Source organism: Carya illinoinensis, chromosome 2 (genome assembly GCF_018687715.1).
Source record: "Carya illinoinensis cultivar Pawnee chromosome 2, C.illinoinensisPawnee_v1, whole genome shotgun sequence".
Taxonomy (NCBI): Eukaryota; Viridiplantae; Streptophyta; class Magnoliopsida; order Fagales; family Juglandaceae; genus Carya; species Carya illinoinensis.
The window spans coordinates 32,290,515-32,303,133 of NC_056753.1; positions in this window are offsets into that span (position 1 = coordinate 32,290,515).

A 12,619-nucleotide genomic window follows, 5' to 3' on the forward strand; every position below is an offset into this window, starting at 1 on the left:
GGCGTGAATTTTAGCGGATATTGGAGACTTCATGTCTTAGAATTATATACACTATAAGAAATTTGCCCTTTTGCAGCGCTTAAAATCGTTGCAAATACATTAAAAAAACGCTGTAATTGATCAATTGCAGCGTTATTACCCTCCTTGCATGTTCGACAGTATAAAAGTGATATTTTTGATCAATAGCAACGTTATTGAAAAAACGCTGCAAAAGACCTCATTTGCAGCGTTTTTCAACCGCTGCAAACTCACTAATTTCACACTGCAAAAGGCCACCCCATGTGACTGCCATGGTGCTGCATTTGATCAATTGCAGTGAAATTTATCCTTGCTATATCATTAAATTTCGCTGCAATAGCCTCCCAACAACAGCAGTGCTATATCTGGTTCGTTGCTTTTGCCATTTTTTGCAACACTTAAAATCGCTGCAATTGATTTATAAGCGCTGCAATTTGTGTACGTCAAAAGCAACATACCATTCTAGCGCTGCTTTTGATACTTTTTGCAAGGATTAAAATCGCTGCAAATTTCCATAAAAACGCTGCAAATGTGCCATATCAGAAGCAGCGCTTACTTTTTTGTTGCATTTAACATTTTTTGCAAGGACTAAAATCGCTGCAAAAAATAAAAAGTGCTGAAAATGTCCAAAGCAACACTTGCTTCCTTTGTTGCATTTTTTTCAAGGTATAAAATCGCTGAAACTGATGATTTGCAACGAATTTTGGCCTAGTTGCAATGAATAAAAATCGCTGCAAATACTTAATTACAAAATTAAAAAAAAAAATTACTACTGAAACATACAATTTCAGTAATTTTTTTCACTGTATTAGAAGCAAAGTTAGTATATCAGCTAGGATTTAATTCCCTTTACTTAATAATACAAAGGGTACATAGAAAACAACAACAAAGTACTCAATGATCCTTACCCAAGTTAAATTATAAATTTATTTACATCATAATTTATATAGACGGAGGGGTAGCTTGATACATTTTAGAGTACTGCTAAAATTTCTCTAATCATCCAACCCTTATTGCACCTATTCTTTGCAAAAATGAATAAGATGTTCCAGCAAAGCCACCTCCAACTATAACATGCTTGCTGTCCAATAAAAGCCATTCAGTTTTCTACATGAAAGATATATAAAGATCATGGGTTAAGAATGTAGAAATGATAGGAATTTACTTAGAAATAGAAGAGAACAAGAAAGTACAAAAAAGCTGGAATTTTCACCCACCACAAGCATCTCAAAAACAATAAACTGCAACTAAGTTTATTAATCAGTCAATCTAAGTTTATTCATCAACAATGACATGAATATTTTTTAATGCTACTGCTTTTACTAACTTGGGCCATTAAGAAGGAAAAACAAATAGGTAAGTTCTAATAGATAAACATGTAATGGGCACATGGAAAGCATTTGAAAGACATAAAGGAAAGTTTGGTCAAGGGGAGCTGTTAGTTTTTTTATGTGCCCAAAATGATATGAATGAGGGTTTGACATGTATAAAGTCAGAAAGAGGTCTAATCAACTTATAAATTATATTGAATGATTTGCGATCCTCATTTCCATATGATTGTACATGTGTTCGTTCTCACTGGATCATATCAGTAAATATTTAGTAACATTCACAAAATTAAAAGAATAGACATGGGAGTGAGAGAGCAACCAAACTTGTCAAAAAATTGGTCGATTTCCAAAGGAATGACCATAGTTTAATGCATCTTTATGAACTTTGGTGCTGCAAATTCCAGCAAATCATTTAGTGGTATTGGACCAAAGAAATTGAAGTCTATACTTCTGCTGATTTGAAGCTAACCGAAGGTTACCACATGTACTAATCATGTTAAACAACAAAGGAAATATCACATCCACACACCTGTTGAAGCCACACATTTCCAATGGTTCAGAAAAACAAAAAGGCAACATAAACAACCAGATTTAATGTAGTATATAAGCCATACATTAAATATTCGATTGGCATACAATCCTAGTCCTGATTTAATCACATAAATTATATATATATATATATATGAATACAAAAATCACCAATTTGTATTCATTTTAGTACTATATATATACACATACCAAAACACTCAAAAGTTATTGGATGAAAACGGTCAGCAAGCTATTATTCATGATCTACATGATCACATTCAGGCAAGAATACTGATGTCAGTATCTTGACAATTGATAATGGTGTTTTTGAGGTTCTTGCCACTAATAGAGACACTCATCTTGGAGGTTAGACCATATATTCTTAGCCACTGTTTTATTGGTTATTAAGTTTTCTGTAAGAGAAGACATGGACTGAAAGTTGTTTATTTTTCTTCCAACATGGACAAATTTTTTCCTAGTTGTGTGTTAGCTTTCTTGAACTGTTATTCATTGAACACAAAGTGGTCTACATATTCAATGCTTGGTACAGGGTTGGCAGTCAAGGCAAGTGCACTAACATTATCACACCAAAGGATGGGAGCTGTGATGAGAGAAAGATGAAATTCATTGAACAACATGCAAAGTACATAAAGCTCAGTTGTAGTGAGTTGTTGTACAAACATCTAAATATAGTTGTTTTCCAGAGTGCTCCTATATACCAGTGAGTTATTTTCTGAACTGAAAAAAGAAATTTCTAAACTGATCTACAGAGTGCTCCCAATCTTCAAAGCTCTAGTCATTTCTATTTCGTTTGCTTTGAAAAAATGGTTGACCACCTCCACATTGTTTATGCATTGACTCTTGTTTTCATTTTAGTGTTCTAGATAAATATTAAGAATTGGTAAAAGTATGAATTACATTTCCATTTTTGTATGAAAAATTAGGGCCTGTGGAATGGTTTTTACTAAATAATATGCCTTCACTCCAGTCTTTCAGAATTTTAAATTTTAAATTAGAGTGAAACTCACTGGATCATATACACACGTCCCTTCTGTGTTCCTATATTTTTAGAATTTGCCCTGTCACCATGTCTCATTTCTGTCTTCGCTCCATACAAATATTTCCAAGCTTAAGCAGAGCCCCACTCCTCACTATTTACAGTTACCTAGATACAAAATGCAGTACATACAACCTATGTTACCAGTTGATGGCATCCAACAGAAGATTATTAATACCTGTGAAGAGTGTAAAGGTTGCGAACACTCCTATCTGCATCAGGCGATAGGTATTTGCCATTCTCTCTATCGAGATCAAGTTGCAACAGGAACTCATATCAGTCATTTATCTGTTGGCAATCAGTGGAACAGATGATATTTGTCAAAAAAATCAGTGTAACAGATGATTATAAAAACAGGCCCTTAAAGGAAAATACTAGATGAAAGAAAAACCATATATGGAATCCAAAATTATAAGGTGTCAATTATCCTAGGCATATTTCAAATAAAGTCAAAAGCTTTGCCGATCTACCAAAATTGAAGATGCAAAGCAAGCATACATAGAAATTCTTCAAATATGCAATGATGGTAAAAAAAAATAATGGATCCACTCTGCAACTCACCTTTACCATGGTTGTGGTGCATGATTTGGAGCCCTTAGCGACGGCAATACAGAGAGAGAGAGAGAGAGAGAGAGAGAGAGAGAGAGGTGAGGCCAGATTTGGGGAAAAGGAAATTTCCGGCATGGGGTTTGGGGGAGAAGGAGGGGGCGGACATCGAGGTGAGGTGGCAGTTACGTGGTGGGGTCGCTGGCGACGGGCTGTGCGCGGCGGCGTGGGTCGAGGGAGGATCACTGGGGAACGAGAGCGGGGAGAGAGAGAGAGAGGGCGAGGGGTGTCTGCTGGAGGGAAAACAAAACATAAATTGGGGGAAAAAAAATTGAAACTTGGCGCCCATATCAATTTCGACTATATTTAGGCGCTGCAAATATAATTTTACAGCTACAGCGACTTAAACCGTTGTAAATATTAGATATTTCGCTGCAAACAGATAAATCATGCATCGTTTCATCTTTTAAGACCAAAAAAAGCGGCGATTTAAAAAATGCTGTAATAGATAACCTTTTGCAGCGATTTTTTTTGCAACAATATAAAAATCGCTACAATAGGCCTATTTTCTTGTAGTGATATAGAGAAACCAGTATCAGCCTAACGGGCTTGGATTCATCTCATTGGCTAAAATTTAGTAGTTTCAATTGGGTTTTTAAATGATCAGTCCATTATTTTCTTCTAAAATTCTCAACTAATCTTAACGGTTTTAAAATAAAATTTTGGACCTTGAGGTCTAACTAACTTTCAAAATAGTAACTCGAAACTTATCCAATACGACCTATAAAATTCAATAACTTCAACTAATCTAACCCAATAGCTAAAAAATATTAGTCTTGTTAGGTACAAGTACACTCTGTGTCTTAATTCGCATATCAATAATTTTTTTATTTAAAAAAATATAAAAAAAATTGAAAGAAGAAGAAAATCTCATATCTTATAAAAATTATTTTTATCTTTAATTCACATCATTTCGTTAAACATATACCTTACATATCAATATTAGTATATAAATTGATGCACAAAATATATTTATAAAAAGATTTTTCCAAAATATTAATAGCTCGTGGATTATTTTGATACGGTTCATTAATTTTATTTAAGTTCAATAAAAATCATTGATATTTTGACTTTAAAATTATTGAACTGGACCGTTACAGACAATGAATGCAAAGTCAGGCAATCCACCACCGACCGATGCTATTGGAATAATAATGTTGTTTTTCTTCTTTTCGCAAGAACCGGACCCACGTAGGTCTGGATTTTCTCCCACACTAGCAAAATAAAGGCATGGAATTAACGACAAAGTGTTATAAAACTATCGAAAAGGAAAGAGAGAGATAGATTTATTATAAAACTTTCTAAAAGGAGAGAGAGAGAGAGATAGAGCTCAGAGAAGTTATGAAACTTATAAATTTCTTAAAGAATTCAACGATATATATAGGCGTACAAAGGGAACTATGCTAGCTTACTATGCTGGCACTATGCACTATGCATATGTCGGCCAATTTACTATGCCAGTTACTATGCTGGCACTATGCACTGTGCATATGTCGGCCATTCACTATGCCAGTTACTATGTAGTACTATGCTGGTACTATGCACTGTGCATATGTCGACCATTCACTATGCCAATTACTATGCTGGTACTATGCACTGACGACTAGATAAATGTGGTCATACAATTCAAGATAGTTTATAATACAAAGCAATTATATATATATCTACTAGTTAGCACTCAACGTGCAAGGCACGTTTTTCTAGTGAGAAGGAAAAAATATATTCATTAGATATAATATTATCAGAAAATTATCAAAATTTTCTAAAATAAAGACTAATGCTTGAACAAATAAAATGCATGAAAAGATAGTAATGATAGTAATAATTACTTTCTATTACTAAAGTATTAAGTCAAAGACAAATTAGTTGTAGCGTCTAATAACTAATTCAAAATCTTATGCTTTATTATAACCCTACCTGTCTGTATTGACCAACAGAGATCTCAAACCAAAGCCACCACTACCCGTTAATTATTAATCAATCATTCAATTAAAATATTGGTATTTAGTCTTAACAAAAAAAATATAAAAACATTAATACTAAAGTATTAAGTCAAAAACAAATAAGTTAAAACTGATACAAATTTGGAAGAATTGAAATTAGAGTTTTATTGAAATTACAATTTTTTTCTAACAGGAACATAATCAAATAATCAAACAGTCTCAAGCATGAGCCAAATAAGATGCACTAATAACAAGGTTGGGCATAGTTGTTGATACTTGGGGGTGAATGCGACCACAAAGCTCAGCAGCAAGTTTTCGTACATCGTCAAATTCAAATTTATGAAATGCCCTAAAATAAAAAACAGAAGAAATAAGTACATCTCATTCAGTATACTGAAACAACTGAGATTATTCATGTGAATCAACCTGTTTAGAAGGAGAGCAGCAAGACTGTCATGATTGTTGATATCTTGATCCATTGAAATTTTTTCAAATAACAAGCAAAGATTTTACAAGTGAACTGTAACTAAAAAATTTGTAAAATGAGAAGCTTCAATTGGGATTTAGAAAACATTCATGGGGGAGATGAATGAAATTATTAGATCTAAAATATCATCTCTTAAATACAATTAGTATTTCAGATTCATATTACAGTTTTGTAAGAAAGTGTGCATTATTAAAGGAGAAATAAAATGGAATACATAGAAGATCTAACAGAAAATAGAAACACAAATATGAATATTTGTAAAGTATTATTTTATTATCTCGAAGCAAAATTATAGAATTACATATCGATCTTCTTTTGGAGACTATTATATGGGGAGTAAAATCTTGGTCTTGAGGATTTATGTGAACATTAGGAACAAATCATTTAGAGTTAGAATAATTGATAACTCATGATGGATAGAAGAGTTATGATAATTATAAGAAAGAAAGTCTCAAGTTTAAGTTATTAACTAGTCAATTATCGAAGTACCACCTAAGAAGAGGACTAATTGTTGCGATTATGAAAAAGTAAGTTAGTCTTAGACCAATAGAACTCCTTGAAGTTTTTATTAACTTGAAGATTACCGAGAGTTTGGATATGCATGATTAAATGCATATTTATATGAGTCATTGGATCATGTCATATATATGAAAATTCCTAAAAGAAATAAAATAGAGCACATAAAACATCTACCAGAAGATAGAAACACAAATATGAATATTTGTGAAGTATTATTTTAGTATCACAAAGCAAAATTACAGAAATTTGAGGCTCTTTGCCTCAATCTTTAAACGCTCTTACTCTTCAAAAATCTGCATGCCTTTCCTATCTAAATGAGTAGCCACTCGAAAAGAAGAGTTAAGCAAAGATTTTAAATCTCTATTCTCTCACTTTAATGCTTCTATCTTCATGTTGAACTCCATAAGAAGCCGCTGAAGGATAGAAATATTCTCGTGGAGTTTGTCAACCCCACCAGTCCTAGATTGTAGTCGCTGAGAATATGCGACGAGAGTTGATGAGTATCGGGTACCGAGACTCACAAGCTCGTAGATAATTTCATTATCTGACTTATTAGTCAGATCATTATTGGATTGCATTATAGCACCTACGGAAGAAGCAGAAACAACTGGTGAACGAAGTGCAGAATATCTCATATATTGGTAATGAGAAGATTGCTGAGCCATTGCAAAGTGAGAAAGCAGAAAGAGATTACAGAGTAAGAATGCAGACTAATTTCAGAAAAGTGAAGAAGATGAGATGCGAAAGAAGATGAACTGAATAATTCTTTTCTAGAGAAAATTATGATGAATTATCTCTTGTGAAGCATTTCTCTACAAGAGACAAGAGTGATGTAGTATCATAGCTGCGGCGCCTGACAGCTACAGAAGAGCAATGTAGTATCATAGCTGCGGCGCCTAACAACTACAGAAGAGCAATGTAATGTCATAGTTATGCGGCGCCTGACAGCTACAGAAGACCCGTAAAAATCCTACGGATCAGAGTTGTTTGGTCTAAAACAGAGGGCCACCGCTCTTATTAAAAGAGAGAGAGAGAGAGAGAGAGAGAGAGAGAGTGGTTAACGGCTTAATTTTAATGAATTCTTTACTAAGTATGTTATTTAGAAGAACACTTAAAGTATATCATTTATGTTTTTCTAAAGCAATCGAGAGTTTACCACTGAAACCGAAGATGTTAGACATGGGTACAGCTGAAAAAATTTCGGAATGTCGAATCCGCACCGTTTTCTATCAGAAAACCCTCCAAATATAGCAAAAAAGAGAAAACCAAAGAAGAAAATAGCCAAAATCTCTTCATACTGAGCTTTATCAACAAAAACGGAAACCCACATGCAAATTCTATGAGATAGGGCAAAAAAAAATAGAGAAAATAAGTGAGAGGAAAGAGAAGGTGAGGAGCGAAATGATAGGAGTCGGGGTGGGTCAATAGAGAACAGTTTTATTTCGTGAAAGGAATGTGAGAGGTTTGTGTACGTGATAATACACACAAGGAAAACCCACATGCAATGTATTTGTGCTGAGAAGTGGATTCTCTTCCACCAAATGAAAACCAGGTGTCCTTAAAGCGGTTTTCAGTTTTGTTTTTTAGTGAATTACGACTTGTTTGGATGCTCGACTAAGTATGTCTTCGACCCGTTAGATCCCTAGATTAACTACTCTACTAGCAACACCATCAACATGATATAACATCATATTTAATACATTACACTACCCGTTCATTATTAATTAATCATTCAATTACAGTATTGGTATTTAGTCTTAACAAAAAAAATATAAAAACATTAATTATGATTGATTAAAGATTGCAAAAAATAAAAATTGTGCTTAAACTTCTAAATTAAAGAAAGAAAATGAGAGAGAAGTCGACAGAAAAATAACTGAACGGTTTTCATTAATTTTTTGTAATCTTCAATTCAACACGTCAATCAATTTTGGATTCTTTCCCGACATGTGAATAGTAACTGATACTTTTTTATAAGATGGGTTCGAATAATTGAGTGGACCCCATTCGATTAGGAAACGTGCTGGTTGGAGATTGAAATAAACTGATCATGATCAACTCAATTCATTATTAATTATTATTCATGTTATGCAAGAAAAATATATACTTTTATATTAATTAACTCTAAAAATCATTAATATTTTTATATATAAAATCGTATTCAATCTTTTATGATACAACTTTTTGCTCAATAATTGCGCACCGTAAGGCGCGAAACTATTCTGGAGTTGATGCCATGTGAAGATGCTTTGTTCGGTTACCGAGTCTAATCGCATCTTCTCATTTATTTTATTTTATTTGATGACAGAGAGTATCAATAGCTGGCACACACCCATGCATTTTAAATTATTGAATTAAGTTTTAATATATCAAGTTTTAATATATCGAAAGTTATAATCTATTACTGTATACCTTTAGTCATATTTGTATGATGTCTGCCCAATTACTTGACACCATTGTTTTTATTACAGAAGATAAAATTTAGTGGAAGATAGCAATACACATGCAGTGTTTTTATTATTAATATTGTTATAATTAATTGAGATAAAGAAGTTTTATATAAAGACTCTTTATTTAAATCTATGATATAGACACAAACCAGTACACATCTCGATGTCAGTCTCTACAGTTTCCAAGTCTTTCCTCTAAAATCTTCCGAGACTTCCACTTTTGCATTATTGATATGCCTGTGCTCGAGATCTGTGTGATATCTTATCTGTCTGATTGAGTTCAATCTTCTTGATCCATTCGTTGGATTTGCCTTATATTATATATATATATATACATCTATATAATATAAATTAACTTGGTTGTTGACATTAGACATCAACTTCTTGAAATAAATTATTGAATTAAGTTTTAATATATCGAAAGTTAGAATCTATTATTGTATACCTTTAGTCATATTTGTATGATATCTGCCCAATTACTTGACACCATTGTTTTTATTACAAAAGATAAAATTTAGTGGAAGATGACAATACACATGCAGTTTTTTTATTATTAATATTGTTATAATTGATTGAGATAAAGAAGTTTTATATAAAGACTCTTTATTTAAATCTATGACATAGATTTAATTTTACTTGTGTAGGTAAGTGTTGAAAAGAATGTCATGAGTCAAGAATATCATTACTTTTTTTTATAAATGTCTCTCTGTTAAATTATCATCCAAAATTCTAACTCAAAGTAAAAAGAATATTAATCTATCAACCATACGCGGTGTTAATTTGTCAATAATTGACTTGTCACTTGGCATTAAAATATGTATATTTAGATTTTTAATAATATTTATTAAAAGCTAGGCAAAATTTGAATATAGGAAAATGATGGTAATCATTATAATTAAAGTAGTATTTGCTTTTTTCAATCGTTTTCGATCTGTCCAAACATTTTGATTCGACTAAAGTTTATGATTTAAAAAATAAAAAATAGTTATAAATAAAATCAAATGGATGGATAGAAAATGTTAAAATATTGGCAGGCACATCGGAACAAAGTTTTAGCAACTTGCAACAAAGTAAGTAAAACAATTGATAAATATTCGCACCGGCCACATCGTACGTACAACTTGTAAAATTAAATTGCTAAATATAAGAGAGAGGCCCCAGGAAAAAGGCGACGCGCACTAAAAGGCAAACAATCCAATTGTGATCTCGAAGCTGCCTCAAGCTTCCATAATTCAAAGTGTCATCCATCTGTACATAACCTGCCTTTTTTGGTTTCAATCAATCATTTCTAGCAAGTATTGTTGTTGTAAACTTTTTAAGCTGACATAATTTAATTTAAATTTAATTTAATTAATTAAGTAGTAGGTAATTTTAAATAAACTTATATCTTAATAAAATGACAAAAAAAGAATGTTAGGATAAAACTGTCAACCTATATTTTTAGCAAAATATTATAATTTTTTGATTCATTTTATCTTATCTCATTTTAATATTTAAATATAATTAAAATATCTTTTAGCTTTAAGTTTTTTATCTAATGATATTATTTAATCGTTACAATTTTTAAAACTTTTAAAATAAAACATAAAAAAATGGAGTTCATTACATAATTTATAATTTTTAACATAACAGTATTGAGAGTGATAAATAAAAGAAGTCCATTTGTTGGACATGACTAAAGCCACTTTTTAGACAATGTGTTATCAAAATTGTTAAAATCATTAGTGATTGGACCCCTGTCGATATAAACTTTTCATCCACCTTAGCATATTAAATTCAATATTTTTGTCTGTAAGACAAGCAATTAAAGGACTCGAGCAAGAACAATAATTTTGCTTTGTTTAGAGAAAATAAATATTTTTAAAAGCCTCTCTCTTGCTCTCTAAAATATTTCACAGATCTGTTCTCTAACAATAATAATATTTTCTCTGGCTTTCAGGAAGTAAGATATCTTAATTAAATTATCTAAAAATGTAAAAAATAAAATAAAAAATCCGTCATCCTTTTACGAATTACGATTTCATGCATTACAATATTAATTCATGGATGGAGTCACTCTTATGTCATGCTTTCATAAACAAAAAGTTGAAACAAGTAAAAAATATACATCGAAATTACCGGATGATCAAACCCATGTGCGGTAATTATTTGCAAGCTTCCATGACAATAATTGGGTGATAAAGTGAAAGGAGTGGACATCAATAATATATGTGTATATAAAGTCGTGCGCCTCAATGACAAGACAAGCTCTGTAAGATTATTGAATAATGTCTTTTCTTTGGTTAGGTAAATAAAAGGGTGAAAAAAACATATATATATATATATATATAGCAGCAGTAGCTAGCCCAAGAGCATACTACTTGATTAATTCAGAGGCCAAAATGTCAAACAAATTGAGCTAATTTCTCAATCCATATCAGACTGCATGCCACTAATTTGTGGATTAGGTACTTATCATGATGATGATTTGATTGGACTATAAAGAACCAGCTGGTGCACTCGCTTAATATATATATATATATGTATATCTTTGGGCCCAGGTATTATAATGTCTCCCTCTAGAATAGATCATTTTTTCTATACCTGAATTGATGCATTTAACAAAGCTAAAAATATAAACTGCCGACACACAAACCTTTTAAATTCCCTCTGATTATTCATCATTTATATATGTCAACACATGACCTATATCTATATGATGATCTTTTGCTATCCATGACGATTCATAAAAATAAAATAAAATAAAATAAACAAAGCTAGCATGCATGGAAAAGAGCCTGGTCCCACAACATACATAATCAATCACCCACAAAACAAACCTCTCCAACAACCTTCTTTTAGTTTAATCGCATCTTTCTGTATATAACTTTTGCATATTTATTTTAACACAGTTGTTCACGAGAGACCTGAAAAATAGAATAAAATAAAATAAAAAGATTTTCTTCTGGAAAATACTTTGTTGGTGAAGGGAACGAGATCGCCAAGGGAATTGACCGGCTTTTGGCTCAGTCGGAGGACGGCAGGGCTTCCACGATCAAGGTCGTTGATCGTGGACAATGATAGACATGATTTTCTTTTATCTATCAATTTTTAATTAGATCAGGTAATTATTTAACTTCAATAATTTCAAGTCCTTACAATTTTTTTAATTTCTCTTCCAAGGCAATTGATCTCGATCCCTCTCTCTCTATCTCATACGTGGAGTGATAATATTTCATATGTGTCCACTAATCAATAGTTAACCCAAAACCACACGGTACGAATCTTGGAGATATTTGTTTTATATTATATCGAATGGAATGCTGATGTGACATGCACGCAATTAGCTCGGTAATTATTGGCTATAAAATATTTATTTGCTATCCTTGTGTTGTTGCATGCATGGACGTTTGTGCTGGTATAGTATTGCATGCTGATAGACATGATTTTCTTCCATCTATCAACTTTTAATTAGATCATGTAATTATTTAACTTCAATAATTTCAAGTCCTTACAATTTTTTTAATTTCTCCTCCAAGGCAATTGATCTCGATCCCTCTCTCTCTGTCTCATATGTGGAGTGATAATATTTCATATGTGTCCACTAATCAATAGTTAACCCAAAACCACATGGTACGAATATTGGAGATATTTGTTTTATATTATATCGAAGGGAATGCTGATGTGACATGCATGTAATT